Source organism: Protopterus annectens, chromosome 7.part0 (genome assembly GCF_019279795.1).
Source record: "Protopterus annectens isolate FY-2018-M chromosome 7.part0, PAN1.0, whole genome shotgun sequence".
In the NCBI taxonomy this organism is placed as follows: domain Eukaryota; kingdom Metazoa; phylum Chordata; order Ceratodontiformes; family Protopteridae; genus Protopterus; species Protopterus annectens.
The window spans coordinates 1,104,262,880-1,104,280,054 of record NC_056739.1 but is presented as its reverse complement, the minus strand read 5'-3'; positions in this window follow the sequence as shown (position 1 = coordinate 1,104,280,054).

Sequence of the window (17,175 nt, the reverse complement as noted above, 5' to 3'; positions counted from 1 at the left end):
GTGACTGTACTACAGTGTACCACAGTACTGCAGTGTAACATGTTGTAAGGAGTAAAGTGTAATGCATATATGTCAGGTAGTGTAGCCATCTAGCAATGATGCATTACAGCCGTTAGTAACACTGGTTGATTGTGGTCTCTATAGTGTTATCCATTTGTGTTGTAGGTGTACATGTGTCAACACGAGGATGGTCTGCAGTCATATTCCACAACAGGGTATGGCACTGTGGTGACACCATCACTGTGTGCATCAAAACCATATTATCTGGGGTACAGTTGAACACGTCACAGGTTTGTATAACAGTTATTGCCTGTACCACATGGAGAGGTGACCCGCTGAGGCATGTATAATCTGCAACCTGATGTAGACCCATCCACATACACGCACACTCTTACTTGGCCACACTGGGACTAGACCCCTACTTAGATATGTAGTGATACTGAAGTGTGTGGCTTCCATTGCACACACCACACAGCATTTAGGGTGAGGTGTGTCCCAGGTTAAATGTTACATGCAGAACATCCTCAGACATGTACAGTATGCTAATGGGGGATGTAATGGGTGTATATGGACAGTAAGCAGCAAGACGCACATTACAGACTTTATGACTGAGAGAGAGCAGACTATTGCTGCCAGGTGACCATGTGCCCACTGTGTGTGGTACGGTAGGCTGTGTGTTACATACATAACACATGCATATTGTGGTATCCAGTTGCATATTGTGGTATCAGGTGACGAGTGGTAACCAAAATGGTACATGGGACATATACTGGGTGTACCTTGGTGTGGCAGAGCAGTGTATGTGTAATGACAGTCCCCCACATCCCCTGTACTCCCTGAAACCCGTGATGACCCTCAAACCGACCTGACACTCTGACATTCCCACCATCACAGATACAACCCATTGTAGATCCCAACGAGGAGGTACAGCAGGGATATTCATCTAATGCACATTATGCAGTAGGCATAGTAGGGTGTTGCACCCTCACATTGCCCTGCTATGACATATCAAAACACTGTCTGTGCTACTGTGTGGCAATGGGTATGTAAATAGAGTCGAGAGCCTAGAATGCCTTTACAGATATGCAGACATGCACACATGCACACACCTGCCAGAACACAATGGGTAAACCATGCCTATCAACCCATTCAGTGGTTGTGAAGGTCCTCATGGAATTCCCAAGTACAGGTGTGCTAACACACAGACACTGCTATACTCAGTCATGCACACATACACATGTGTCAGTACTGGGGTGCATCGCTGCAGATGGCCATAGCTGTGTACCTAGCTATTGTCCAAGGAGAGGTGAGTTGTGTAGTGGTTGTGTGTACAGTGGTATCCTGCCACCTGCCATGTGGCAGCAGGCAATATATTGACAGACATTACTGTGGTGATCCTCAGTGTGAGAGTGACATGCATCAACCAATCCTCCAGGTGTCTCCTGCACATGACCACTGTGGTGATCAAATTGACATGTATGCAACATGCATTACAACACATGGTTTGTGTCTGTGATGGAGACCTGTACCCAAGCATGTTCTGTTGACTGTGGTAGTGTAGTGGAGGTGCCCATGGCATGTGGTGTGTATAGGGTGTTATCTCCAATATGTGCTAGTTCTTAAATAGCTGGGCAGACATGTCAGTGTCAATCAAGCTTAGGATGCCTGTACTTATCCCAGCTGGATATCTACCATCTGCACAGCTGTACAGGGACTGACAGTCATCAGCTTGGCAAGTAGCTATGCAGTAGGATGAATGTGTTGACAGATAGACATTTGACAACAATATGTATGCCATAACTACATGTCAGGAGCCCTCACTATCATGTGCTGTACAGACGGTAGTCTACAGTTACATTCCACATGTCAGATCATTACCCAATAGGGGTTATATACTGTGATACAGCTCACACACCAGGGATACAACAGGGAGGCCTCAGAGTCCAGCTATGCCTGCAGGTGTCCCCTTTTTCAGCACTACATTTAGCACTCTACTCTTGCCTGGGTAAGCACTGTCAACAATAGTACTGCCATGATACACTACATGCCAGTGTGACAGCATGTACTCTGGGCTACTAACCCTGTATGTAACACATTCACATGGATAACAGTGCTGTACAGGTCTCATATATACCTGTGTTCCACACATGATACTCACACCCCTTGCTACTGTAATGACAGTACATAGGTGCATTTATTGTACATGGCAGTACATACACTTATTACAGATGTTATTACCCTGCTATGTTATCAGACTGGGTGGTGTGAACTGGTTAACGAAACAGAATTTCTGCTGTAAAACAAAAAGAAATATGCCAAAAAAACACTGACATTGAGAAGAACTTTTAATAATAACAGCAAAGCTTTCGGGAATATACCCTTCTTCAATACTACAAACAATTCAAAAATCAAAGCAGTTGAATTTAAATAGGAACCAAACCCATCACATGATTGCAGCCAGCCAACCATGTGATGAAAACACATAAATGACAAAATTTAATGATGAATAATTAAAATAAATAATTAAAAACAAAACAGTACATCCTTAAAATTTAGTATGGTGTAGCCTCACTAAAATTGGTTTTAAGTGCAGGTAGCTAGATAAACCACATTAGAACTAACGCAATTGGCTGTGGTTTATCTATCTACCTGCACTCAATGTTCTTTTTTCTATGTAGGTAAGATCACTAGAAAACTTAAAGAGCGCATTATTGAACACAAATCTGATATTAGGAGAAAGAATGAAAATAATGATTTATATAAGCACATTAGTACCGATGGGGATGCCCATAGATTTAAATTCAGGGTGATAGATACGGTGTATGCATCTATGAGAGGTGGTGATATTAACAACTTCCTAGAAATTAAAGAATATGAATGCATTTTGCGTTTTGCTGCTGACCATTCACCTGGCTGTAACACAGCAATACATTTAAAACCAATTTTAGTGAGGCTACAACATACTAAATTTTAAAGTTTGGATTTTATTGATGTACTGTTGTGTTTTTAATTATTTATTTTAATTATTCATCATTAAATTTTGACATTTATGTGTTTTCATTGCATGGTTGGCTGGCTGCAATCATGTGATGGGTTTGGTTCCTATTTAAATTCAACTGCTTTGATTTTTGAATTGTTTGTAGTATTGAAGAAGGGTATAGTACCGAAAGCTTTGCTGTTATTATTAAAAGTGTTTCTAAACATCAGCATTTTTTTTGTGTGAACTGGTTACCAGGGCTAACCCATGCTTAGCAGGTATCAACATTGATACAATATAACAGCTAAGCTGATTTGCACACTGGTAAGTGAAGTCCACACAGTGTAAGCGCCTGTACGTTTACCCATAGCTTAGCACCGCTTAGCTTCACTCAAACCCACACAAACCCACTTAAAGCTGCTCAAAACTGCCTTAACCACTCTGTATCCGGCAGCCCTTGTTCTGCCCAGCAACAAAATGAAAATCCCTTGCAAGTCTTGAACGCAGGACCCTGTACACTTTTGTCACAACACTTAACCACTGCGCCATGACCAGTGTGAAGACAGCTGTTGTTTTCAAATATGTCTGTCAGTACACATATTGATTAGTATTGAACAATTGCCTTTACTTCCACCATTGTGTAGTACTTGTTATTAATATGACTGTTTCATCACATATGTTGTTTTATCATAATGTATGCATAGCAGATACATACGGTGAGATACATCTGAGAGTATACACAACTGTGAGGTTTACACATGACAGAAATATGGATATATACATGTAATAGGTTGCTATATGTCTACATGTACATACACGTGTATATTCATACATATGTCTGTATACACATCTGTATAGTGCAACATATATATGGCCATGTGTACATCTCTCCGTATGTACATATATATATACATACATATATATATATATATATATATATATATATATATATATATGTATATATATATATATATATATATATATATATATATATATATATATATATATATATATATATATATATATATATATCTAAATATATATACATGTGTGTGTGTATGTATGTATGTATATTCATCTATATATATATATATATATATATATATATATATATGTGTGTGTGTGTGTGTGTGTGTGTGTGTGTGTGTGTGTATGTATATATATATATGTGTGTGTGTGTGTGTGTGTGTGTGTGTGTGTGTGTGTGTATATATATATATATATATATATATATATATATATATATATATATATATGTTTACAGATATGCCTATTTATGTAAATATATATGTAGATATCTATAACTATATGTGCATACATATCTATTCTGATATATCTATTACTGTCATTATATATGTAGATATCCATATGTATATGTGCATATATATCTCTATCTGTATATGTGTAGACATATATTGCTGTGTATATGTATATATCTGGGTGTCTATATATATATATATATATATATATATATATATATATATATACATATCCATCTATGTATGTCGATATGTATATGTGTATATATAGATATATGGATAATTATATATGCATAGGTTTACCTTTACAAACCTGAATCACAGTGGTGTGATTGCTCATATGAGCGAATCATAACCACGAAAATGAAAACAGATTGCTCATATGAGTGAATCGTAACCACGAAAATCAAAACAGCGACAGTTGTAAATGTTCGAAAATCAGCAAATCGAAAAGCAGATTCGCTGATTTTTGAACATTAATGTCGAACAAAAAAATCTAATGAAGTGTAAAGGCTGCACTCCCCACACCCCCTACTTTAATATTCTAACTCTGTGATCGCACTACAGTGGGGAAAGGGACCATTTTCCGATACCCACTATAGTGCAATCCGCCCCAAAATGTCAAATGTGCAATGAGCGAATGCCACTGTGCATTCACTCATTGCACATTCAAACCTTTTTCTGTTCGGTGTTTGCAAACGTTGCAAACTGCCTTTCGGACAATTGGTGTTCGCCCATGTGCAATACGCATACATGAAGATAAACCTATACATATATGTTCTCCATATGTCCTGAACATGAAGTGGAGCCCTAATTCAGCCCCAGTAGCCCCAACCTCTTAGTGCAAGGGGATGTCAGGTATGTATTGCAGGTATATATGTAGACTGTTGATACTGTAATAGGGATTGTCTTCACAGACGTGTGTGGGAGGTCACATCTGCTTTTAACATGTGTGCCATTGGCTACTAACAGACATCCTAAGGACATCATAGTACAGTACCACTACTAGCACAGTAATGATCCTTTGGACTACAGCAGAGATATGGTCAATAAATGTGGTCCGTCTGACACACTCTAATCAGTCCAGAGGTATACACAGAACCCCTTAGTGCAAGACATGTGGACCAAGCCTGACAATGTGGATGTTAGCCATGTAGATGGGTATATCACGTAAATATTGGGATACATTTGCCCCCATAGGTAATGCATTCACACACCCCTGTCTGTCCTGACACATAATAACCACTGGTACAGAGGTGCCATGGCCACATACTGCCCATTAGGTAATGACATACATCTGTACAGTATCCCAATATCCCATCTAACATACATGACTGTTATGGTGGCCTGGCAGCAGTACATCTGGTAAGTATCTGGACATAACATCTCACTGGGTAAGTACACTAAGCTGCTAGGCATATAACAAAGCACTGTGCAGGCTACAGGCAGACTGCCGCAACACTGGCCTACATTTCTTATGAGGAATACACATGTACCTGCATATATAGCAGGCTCTACAGGCATGTCATGGCACAGAGTAACAGACACCTGTGTGAAAGTGCATAACCACAACCAATGTGAACATAGCCACATATGGTAAGCTGTAGTCATGTCAGGCACACTCCCCTCCTGTGTGTTGGCCTGTTTCCACAGTGTATGTTGTTAGAGGTAAATCCCCAATCCATCTGTGATGCTGTTTGCCAAATACCAGATCTAGGTTCTGCTCAAAGTGAATGAAGAGGCCCAACACCAACATTATGTTCCTAGATATTGGAGTGTGTTTCCATGCAATTGGTTATGGGAATGTTATCACAGCTGTTCCACATGCAATCAGCTAGAGTAGGGCTGCAATTCATGCAGAGGCCATCAGCTGATCATGAGCATCACTTACAAAATGCATGCTGCTGCCAAAGCAAAGCAGGAGTAGTTCTCCACATCCACCAGAGAGGGAGTGAGAGGCAGACAGAGGCATGGATAAGTCAGGGAGGGGGTGGGAGTGTAAAACCTAAGCATGTTTGTGTCACACACCTACCATTACAGGATATCAAACCCCTAACTGACTGCTATCACATATCTATGCAGTTATTGGATGCACCACATAGCTTACATGTTGAGGAGCTTACCAAATGTATATGTGATGGTGAGTGACATCTGCAACAGTGATATGGTAGTGATACGGTAGGTGTAGTACACATGCCTGTCCACATGAACAGGTGTCAGAGTCAACACAGCCACACTCTCTCAGGGACTCACACACATTGACACACATGGCAGGGTCAGGAATACACTTCCTCACTAGTTAATTTGCCACAATACAGTACTGTGCAGGTATCACATGCACCACAGGGGTTATCCAGAGGCTACTTAGGCAAACGGTATGTGGAGGTGTCTGACATCAGACAGCATGCTTCAGTATGCCAGTGGGGGCTGTAGTGAGTGTGAATGTGGTCAAAAGCATTATGCACCACACACACACACACACACACACACACACACACACACACACACACACACACACACACACACACACACACACAGGGTGCCAGTACTGACACGCATGTGGGCATTGTTTCACAGGTGCATAGTGGTTGACAGTGCCAGAAGGCTATACAAGGCTAGGCAAAGAGTATACCTTAGCATCAGGCCACATGACAATGATCTGCAGTGTGGCTCAGGGTTGTAGTGTCTGTATTGGTCCACAGAGGTGGGTATTGTATTCATCATCCAGTCACCTGGGTATCTATTGTGTGTGGCCATTGCTGTTCAATGCTTGCTATTTATTTGTTCTTTAGTCCATGACATGGATGCTGTCTGGGATGTGCACAAGTCCCACATGCATTTACAGTGACATGTGGAACTGTACCTGGGGTGTCTGGCCCATGTTGTGTATACAGGTTGTGATAATCAGATGTGCCTGTCCTTGCCTCATGTGCTGGGGACAGGTAATGGACAGCAGGTTGATTCTGCACCTACATTGATAGCATGATACAGGTATTCCTTGGTGTCAGTGGCATCTGTCCATACAGGACATGTTTATAAGGCATGGTATGTCCTTTGTGGGTCACATTTGTTGGCACCACAGGTGTTGCAGGCATCCAGTGGGGAGCATAGTGAAGGCACACTCTCTGAATGTAGATGCGTATTTTACTTATGGACAGGGTGCCATGCCATCTGCCATCCACTGCATTCACACCATGGTTACTATCTGTGGGCAATATGCAGGGTACTACCAACATAGCAGTTGTTGCCTAGGCAAGTGTGTTTGTGTATGAGATGTGGGTTGAGAGTGTTCTCTGTGTAATACATGGGTTGCTCACTATGTTCGCCAGGCCTTGATGTCACATGTAGGAGTATAGATTGCCACCCCAGCCTCTCGGGTATTTCACATTTGTTATCCTTGTAAGGTGGACATTGTGACATATCATAGGGCCACCATATTAGAAATTTACAAAACCCACTCCACAATGCATCCAGTTGTTACGTATTCACAGCTACCTCCACACAGGATACGAATGACAAACACAGACACGCACACACACGCACACACACACACACACCTACCATATCTGGGATTAGAACTCCTACCTAACTAGTTTATTGCACTACAGCAGTACACAGTTATAGGACATGCCATGGAGATTACTGGAGTACTCCTTCCCCAAAGGTGTATTTCACAGTGAATGACATCAGCAGCCTTGCCAAAGTGGGGCATTTGAATTGTAGTGTGTGTGACTAGCCTAAAAAGCATTGCTCACTACACACACACACACACACACACACACACACACACACACACACACACACACACACACACACACACACACACACACACACACACACACAGTTGCCATGTCTGGGATTAGAACTCCTACCTAACTAGTTTATGACACTATGACATTACACTGTTATAGGATACACCACAGAGATTACTGGGCTACACCTTTCCCAAAGGTGTATTTCACAGTGAATGACATCAGCAGCTTTGCCAAAGTAGGGCATTTGAATTGTAGTGAGTGTGACTAGCCTAAAAAGCATTGCTCCATACACAGTCAGAGACACACATACATACACAGTTGCCATGTCTGGGATTAGAACTCCTACCTAACTAGTTTTTCACACTACAGCATTACACAATTTTAGGACACACCACAGAAATTAGTGGACTATTCCATTCCCAAAGGTGTATTTCAAAGTGGATAACATCAACAGGCTTTTTGTAGTAGGGCTATGGGGAGGTCAGTGTGTGTGCATGGGCCATAACCCATTCAGCTAGAGATTGACACACCACAATCAGGCAAACACAGGGTTACATTCAGCAGGTATGTGTATACAGCTGCTAGACGACTACTGCCATGTACAGTCATGTTGCACAGCTAGCTCTTGCACTACATAGTTTGTAATGCTGACAGATACCAGTGGCTAATTTCTACAGTGAGTGACATTTACATATCATGTGGTTGTAGCCATTTTGCTGTGTGCTGGGTGGGGCAGGCCACCTGATGGATGGCCCTTTGTCACAGTCAATCTCTTCCACACATCTCTGTATGTCTACTTTTGGCATATTATAGTGTGCTGTCCTTGAATATATGTCTGTATTCCTATCCAATGTGTGTGCAAAGCATGACTGGTGCATACTGAGGAGTGTATGCACTACATCTGCAACTGTCAGATATGTATGGTCTGCTGTTGTTTGCAGACATGGGCTTCAGTTGTTTAAGTGTGTGAGCATGCCCAGTATTACCTTTCAGTATGTTGTTGTCAGACATTGCCTTCATTCCTCTAAGTGTGTAAGCATGCCCAGTATGCCCTTCTGTATTTAATGTGTGGATCCATTCCAGTTAGTTTATACTCCAGTGCAGACTTTTGTGTTGTACACCTACAGGTAGCAAACTGTTTCTGCAGGGTATCCGTAGATCATTTGGCAATATGGGGTCAAACTGTGCAAGGGATAGTGTTTACTGTAGGTGATTGTGCCTGTGCTGCTTCTGCTACATGGTACTGGTGTTAGCAGAGATATTCAGACATGTGTACTGTTATACAATGTGATGTTGTATGCCCTCAAGTACTGTCAGGTGGTCATTTTTGCTCACAGTGATGTCCTGTGGAACAAGGGTGAATGCAGCTGTGTCCAGTATTGTTTGCAAATGCCTTTAAATTCATGGAAAGTTATACCATTCTGGAGGGGAGCTGCAGACATTTGCTGCTGGGTCTCTGTATCTAGTTCAACACCTTGGTACAGTGCTGGCAGAGGATCCCCTACTTGTACATCCATCGACATGACAGTATGGCCTTATCTTGCTGTGGCAATACCTCACAGCTGTATAGATTCATACAGGTTACCCAGAGGCAGGGGCCATAAGTCGAGACATTACCCCTATTGTAGAGTATGGGCAGGTTTGTAGCCACCCATGTATGTGTTTGCAGCCAGGGATAGTGTGTGCACACGGCTGTGTGTTGGACCTTGCATATTCCATGCTGCCTATGCTCTCACCCCCCCTCTATTATTCTATCCTCTTCCATACATTATGCATACATTCTATGATACTTTCCCTGAGGTTATCACCTCATCACAGTTGTGTTTTTGTGTTGGCCCACAGTTCATGCAGTGGAACATGGTGGACATGTTACTGTGGTTTGTCCACATGGCCTTGCATATGGCTTTATTGGAGTATGTTATGTTGTTATTTGGGTGTCCATGACATAACATGCATTGGCAGTAAGTGTGAGACACAGACCTTTGGCAGAGGCCTGTAGGCCATTTGGTGGTGTTGCGGGCCAGCTGTGGCAGGCCATTGCATTCTACCAGTTCTTCAGTCCCAGACCGCCATACAGTATATTCCCCTGTGGTGACAGGGTAGGTGTGCTAGGTGTTCATGCCAATACTTTCTATCAATATTGATCAGATGGTGTGGGTGCTGGCAGGGTGCTACCTACAGCTAGGGACACACCTGCATGGGACAACTGCACTGCATGCTGCATTCTTTTGCTATTGCCATATACAGGTGAGAGTCATATTGTACCCATTCCCAACAACAGGGATGCGACCAGAGAGGTACCTCTGGGTGGTGTTTGGGTGAGCTGGGTGCATGTGTGCTATGGACACTACTTGCATCTGATGCACAGATATGCATGGGGCATTCCATTTATGCTGGCATGTGCAAGTACATCCGCTGTTTCCCAATACATCAGTCATATCACCTTTGTGATCTGCAAGTGTTCGGGCAGATGACACCGGTATTCCCTACTACAGGCCCAGATAATGTGATGCATACCTGTATGTACAATTCCAAGGGTGTGTCCATTTCACAGTTACACATTATATACTGTACGTCTGGGGTACTTTCCCTTGTGTACTGCTTGTATGTCTAGCTCAACAGTCATGCCATGTCAATCTTTCAGACGGTGACACATATTACCACCATACATTTACAATGACTTACTGCTAGCATGTGTTATATGGGTGAGAATTGTCTTTGTGTAACTGCAGTTTTGAGGATTTGGCCCTGTCATGAACAGTAGTGGGCAATGGCCACCAGGTCGTACCTCAACATGCATACATACTGACCGCTCTCACACAACATGAAACACACACCAACTTAACACACACATACCTGCATATTGTACAAATGCTACAATTTATCCTGCTACCTTGGCCACCTCTGGGCATCTGTGCTTCACTGGTATTATACCTACACATACATGTTACTACATGTCTACACAGGACTGGGGGGCACACCTGACTATTACTAGGTTCATAGGTTCATAGGTAGGTACTAAGCTATCGACCCTGGGGCCTATACAAGCCCAGCCAAAAAGGTACCCTGGCTTTTGCCACCCAAGAAAATTATTTTCCTGTGCCACTGTCGAGCAGAGCCACAGAAGTGATCCCCAAGGTGACTTTCCTATTTCCCATCCAATCATCAAGATTTTTCTTGAAGAGTGCTAATGAGGAGCTTTGTTTGATATAGATAGGTAGTTTATTCCAGAGTATGGGAAGTCTCTGGGACAGGAATCTATCCCTCCGGCATGTTCTGTTTAATGTGGTGACAAGGTTTAGGTCCCTGGAGCGTGTAGCTCGGAGGGATTGGGATTTCTTTAAGTGGAGCATGTCCAACAGCTCTGTGTTTGACGTAGCTTTGTATGTTAGGCAGAGATCACCTCTGAGTAGGCGATATGCGATGGAGTAAAGCTGAAGTTTTTTGAGACGGCCTGCATAGGGCATCTGTTTGAGGCTGATAAGCTTCTTTGTGAGGTATTTCTGCGGCCTTTCCAGTTGTTGTAGATGTCTTATGAGGTACATACCAAAAGGGGCATTGTACTCTATAATGGGTCTAATGAGTGGTGAGTAGAGGGGAACAATGACCTCTTTTTTTCTGGATGAGAAACCATGTGTGATGAGGTGTGCCATGTAGAAGGATTTCCTGACTACTCTGGCGATGTAATTATAAAATGAGAGACTACTGTCCACCTGTGTCCCAAGGTCTCTTATGACACTTTCAGTGTTAAGTATACTACCGCCTATGTTGTAGTTCATGGGTACAGAGTATTTACCAAAGGGGATGACAATGCACTTTTTGGCATTGAGCTTGAGGCCATGGCTTTGACACCAGGCATCAGTCTCAGTGAGGCCTTTTTGTAGGATGTCCATATTGTTAGGAGTTTTGATTATGGCTCCTAGTTTGCAGTCATCTGAGAACTTCATTAGCCAAAGACCTTCTGTGTTAGCCTGTACTTCAGAGAAGTAGAAACCAGACAGGAGAGGACACAGGACTGAACCCTGTGGTACTCCACTTGTCACTGGTCTGAAGTCGGATTTGGAGTCTGCTACTTTCACAGTGTGGGTTCTGTCAGTGAGCCAGTTGGCAACCCATCTTGTGAAATAGGGATTTATACCTAGTGTAGTGAGTTTATCTAGAATTCCAGAGTGGGGGATGGTGTCAAAAGCCTTGGCAAGATCTAGATAGGCTGTGTGAACCACCTTACCCTTGTCTACAGTTTTGGTGACTGCTTCAAAGAAGTCTATCAGGTTTAAGAGACATGATCTGCCTTTTACAAACCCAAACTGGGTGGGATCCAGAGTTTGAAGATTACCAATATCTTTGTTTATAAGTTCCATGATGATACATTCCATGGCCTTGCAGACCAGGCTCGTCAGGCTAATAAGATGGTAGTTCCCGGGGTCCATGGTGGCTCCCCCCTTGTGGAGTGGGATAACCATTGCTGTGCGCCATTCAGCAGGCACAAAGCCTGAGGTGAGGCTATGATTGAACATGGTACTTAGGTGGGGTGCCAGTTTGTTCTGTAGTTCATGTAGAACGCAGCCTGGGATGTTGTCTGGTCCCATGGATGCTGTGTTCTTGGTTTTGGAGAGTGTGGTTTTTACCTGTGCAGCCGTGATTACAGGAACTTTGCATTCTTCCGGTATAGAGATGGGCTGTTTAGGGGGTGAGAGGGGGGTAAAGTTAGCAATGAACCTATCTGCCAGGATGTTGGCAATATCAGTTGGGTCTGCATATTTAGTGCCATTGTGCTGTAACTCAAAGCAGATCTGAGTGTTGCCATTGAGATTCTTGACATAGCTATAGAATGCTTTGTGGTTGTCTTTAGAATCAGTGGCGATTTTGTTTTCGTAACTAGCTTTGCAGGATTTTATCAGGGATTGCAGCTTCTTACTGAGGCTGACCAGGGAGCTCCTCCACTCATGGGATTTTACTCTCTTTTGCAAGTGTTTCTTCCTTCTGTTGTACAGTTTGTTTATGGCAGGGGACCACCAGATTGGCTTTCTTTTTTTGGAGGATAGTGTCTTGGTTCTGTTTTGGGATAGCACGATCCATGCACTCATGCAAGTGCTTATAAAGTGCAAGTGTGTAGGATTCAGTAGTCGTAACTGTATTGTCCATCTGCATGGGTGTCATGAAGTTCACCACTTCTGTCTTAAGAAGCATGAAGTTGGCTTTGGAGAATTTTTTTACCATGGTTTCCTTAATGGGGGGTGGAGGCAGGATGTGGATATCTAGGGTAATTAGCTTATGGTCAGAGCGGACCAATGAGGCATTGACTTCAGGTGTGGAACACCGGTCACTCATATTGGTAATGACTAGATCCAGGATATTGTTGCCCCTGGTGGGGGTGTGGATAAGTTGATCCAGGGCTTTGGAGTTTATGAATTCCAGAAAGCATTGAGTGAAGGAGTTGGTACATGAGTAGTTTTCCCAGTTAATGGTGGGGTAGTTGAAATCGCCCATTATTAGGGTGTTTGCTTGAACCCTAATATTTTCCAGTACATCAAGAAAAGAGGAATGGGAATCCTGGGGCATGGTGAGTGATCTGTAGCAAGCTACAATTTGGATTGCAGTTTTGCCCAGAGTTAGTTGCACTTGGATAACCTTGGCTGCATTATGCTGAGGAACAAGCCTGGAGGTGTGGATATCCTTAATGAATATGGACACACCTCCGCCTTTGCTGTTCCGGTCCAGGTTACATGGCCGAAAAGTGTGGTATGAGTTATAGCCTGGCAGTGCAGGGGTGCTCTCTGAAGCCTTGAACCAGGTCTCAGTCACTGCACAGATATCAATGTTTTCCATTTTAAGGAGTGCCTTGAGTGAGTGAATTTTGAGATTTAGACTTCTAGCATTGAGTAACATCACCCTCAGTTTTTGCTTGCCTGTTCCTGTTATGGTGGTGAATTTGTCATTTGAACCTTGCCTAAAAAAGGCATTATAGGGGTGGCAAGAACCTTAGCCAGTATCTGGAATTCCAGGGGTGACAGGTGCAGGCCATCTCTGGCAAAGCATCATGGTCTGTCGACCATGTCATCCCAGGCAGACAGATACTGGATCCCTTTAGAATGGCACCAGAAGCTTAGCCAATTGTTGAAGTCAATCATTTTGTCCTTGTACTGCGGCATCATTCTGGGTGATGGCAGAATGCTACTCAGAGCTAGGGTCATACCTGCCTGGGCTACAAGATCAGAGAGCTCTTCCATGTCTCTTTTCATGTAGTCCAGGGAGGTATGTCTCAGGTCATTCACACCAACATGGACAATGACAGAGTCATATTTGTACTGGTTGTGGAGTGACCTGAGTGCGCATGTCTACATAGGACATGGGGGGCACAACTGACTGTTTCTACATTGCTACGCAGGATTGGGGGGCATACCTGTCTGGTACTACATTTCTAAATAGGATTGAGGGGCACACCTGACTGTTACTACATGTCTAAATAGGGTTGGGGGCACACCTGACTGTTACTACATGTCTACATAGGATTGGAGGGCACACCTGACTGTTACTACATTTTGTACATAGGATTGGGGGGCACACCTGACTGTTATTTCTGTCTACATAGGATATGGGGGGCACACCTGACTGTTTCTACATTGCTACACAGGATTGGGGAGGCACACTTGACTGTGTTACTACATGTCTACATAGGATTGGGGGGCACACCTGACTGTTACTACATGTCTACATAGGATTGGGGGGCACACCTGACTGTTACTACATGTCTATATAGGCTATGGGTGGGGCACACCTGGCTGTTTCTACATTGCTACACAGGATTGGTGGGGGCTCACCTGAAACTTGTACACATTTGGTATGACTGTACTGGTATGTCAGGTACTCCATTTCATTCTGTTTTCTAACCTATCATGCTGACTAGAGGCATGTCAGTGTACTACAGGTCTTACGTTTGATTGACCTACATATTAGTTTCTAACTTCCTACCCTTCAGAATTAACATCCCACTGCCTGACCTGATGTAGTCTGTCTGTGTAGGCCTACCAGGGGAGGTTACCCATAGGCATCATTCAGTGGCCTTAGCACAGCCTTTGTTTGTGTTTGTATACACCTGTCCTGCAGGTTGTGACTGTTGTTGGGTATGTGAACCTCCCTGACTAGCATGTGTGTGTCATCTGGACTCACATGTGGCCCAGCACATTTCCTGCAGTTGGTTTTGTCACCATGTGTAGTACTGCCTAGTGTGGTGACACCAGTATTTGTTACAGATATCATGCTGCCACTATAGGTATCTACTATCTGCTGGCATCCCATTCAGCCACCCGATTCCCTTACATGCTCACATCCATACCATAGATTCAGGTAACAACACATACTACTACATTTGGCAATTGGTAAGTTAAGTGACTTACCTTGTGGGTGTGACAGTATTGAGGGTCTTGCTGAAGGGCTGCCTATGTTGGATGCACATAGTACACTCCCTACACATGGTTGAGCACAGGTAGTGTCATGTTTGACATCCCTTTTACTGTATGTGCGAGTCAAAGAGAGGTGTCATTCCCTGGGTCCCTCCTGTGTCAGTGTATGTGCTATGCGTTGCCTCTTTGCCAAAGCCAGGGCATACTGTACTTGCCTCCTTCTGCCTACTGTGGCAGGCTCAGGTTGTTCCTCCTCCAAGTCAATATGTGCCTGTGCAGGCCTTGGCAATGGTGGGGGGGCTGTGTGGCCCTGCCCTGTGCTGTTCCTGCTGCAGTTGTTTCCACAGGATCATATTGTTTAGCATGCTACATACGATGAAAATTTGAGTACATGTAGCTGGTGAGTACTGCAAGGCTCCACCGGATGTGTCTAGGCACCAGAACTGTGACTTGAGCATCCCAAACACATGCTCTATTATAATTCTGGTCTGTGCATGTGCCTCATTATGGAGTTCTTGTTCGGGTGTGTCTGCATTTCTGATGGGCGTCATCAGCCACAGCTGCAGTGCGTACCCAGCATCCCCCAATAGGTGACCATAAGGGATGTCCCCATTGGCAAATCTCTGGTACAGCTGTGTCAGATGCCAGATGTGGGAATTGTGATAGCTTCCAGGGCAGCCAGCACACACATTCATTATTATACCCTGGGCATCGCACATGACCTGGCAGTTGATGGAGGAGAAGCCCTTGTGGTTGATGTAGACCCTACCCCACTCACCGGGGGGTGCTTTGATGCATATGTGCACCTACTACCTCATGGTATTCTGTTATTTGGTGGAACTGATATATATTGCTGGCCAACGCCTCACAGGTGTTGGGGAAATATACGTACTCACTGGCATGTGCTGACATGGCATCCAGGAACTGGTGGAGTACCCTGGATGCTGATGCCTGTGAGATCCCCATGATATCCCCAGTTGGCCTTTGGAAGGTACCTGTAGCTAGTATTCTTACGTGTACACATACCTTGGTATCCACTGGGATGGGTTCCCCTCTGTTAGTTCTGTGTGTGAGGCGTGGCCGGCACAGCTCAACAATTTGCTGTAGGAGGTCCCTGTCCACCCTATAATGCTCCACTATCTCCAGCTCATGTAGCCCCTGGTAGGTTACCTTGGGTCTGTATACTCTTCTCCATCTCCTCACTGTGGGTTGGTCGACTGCATTCACATCCTCACCACCCTCAGCCTCTTCCACATGTTGTTGTATGATAGCTATTGCAGCCCCTATCCTTTCGTTGTTTTTTTTTTTTAAAGTTCACTGTTTGTATACACCGGTGGTGTTGAGTATGTGGGAAAAACCAGAGGGAAAGGTGTTTGCACAGTTTATAGTAGTGTTCTGGGCTGGGCTGGTCTGCTTCCTGTGTAATTGGCTGATTCTGATACATTCCACCTGCCAGCTATGCTAGTTCTCTAGATTACCGTCCTACTACTGTTTTCCCTTCCCATTGCCTTCCTGTTTAAGCCCGAGGGTGTGCTGCACAAACACAGTGCTCAAATGTGCACAGAGCTGCTATTTCCTGGTTTACTTTTTTTTTTCCTTTAAAACCCAGTACGCGGCATGCACACCTGCTTAGACAATGTAAAGAGTGCTAGGCAGCCTCAGACACACACCCTTGCTTAGCTCTGCTAAGCTCAGGCAAACCCGAGCCACAGGGCTCCAATCCACTTACAGTGTGCCTGACACACACCCCTATAATGCTAGCTAACTCCTTGGCTTGCACC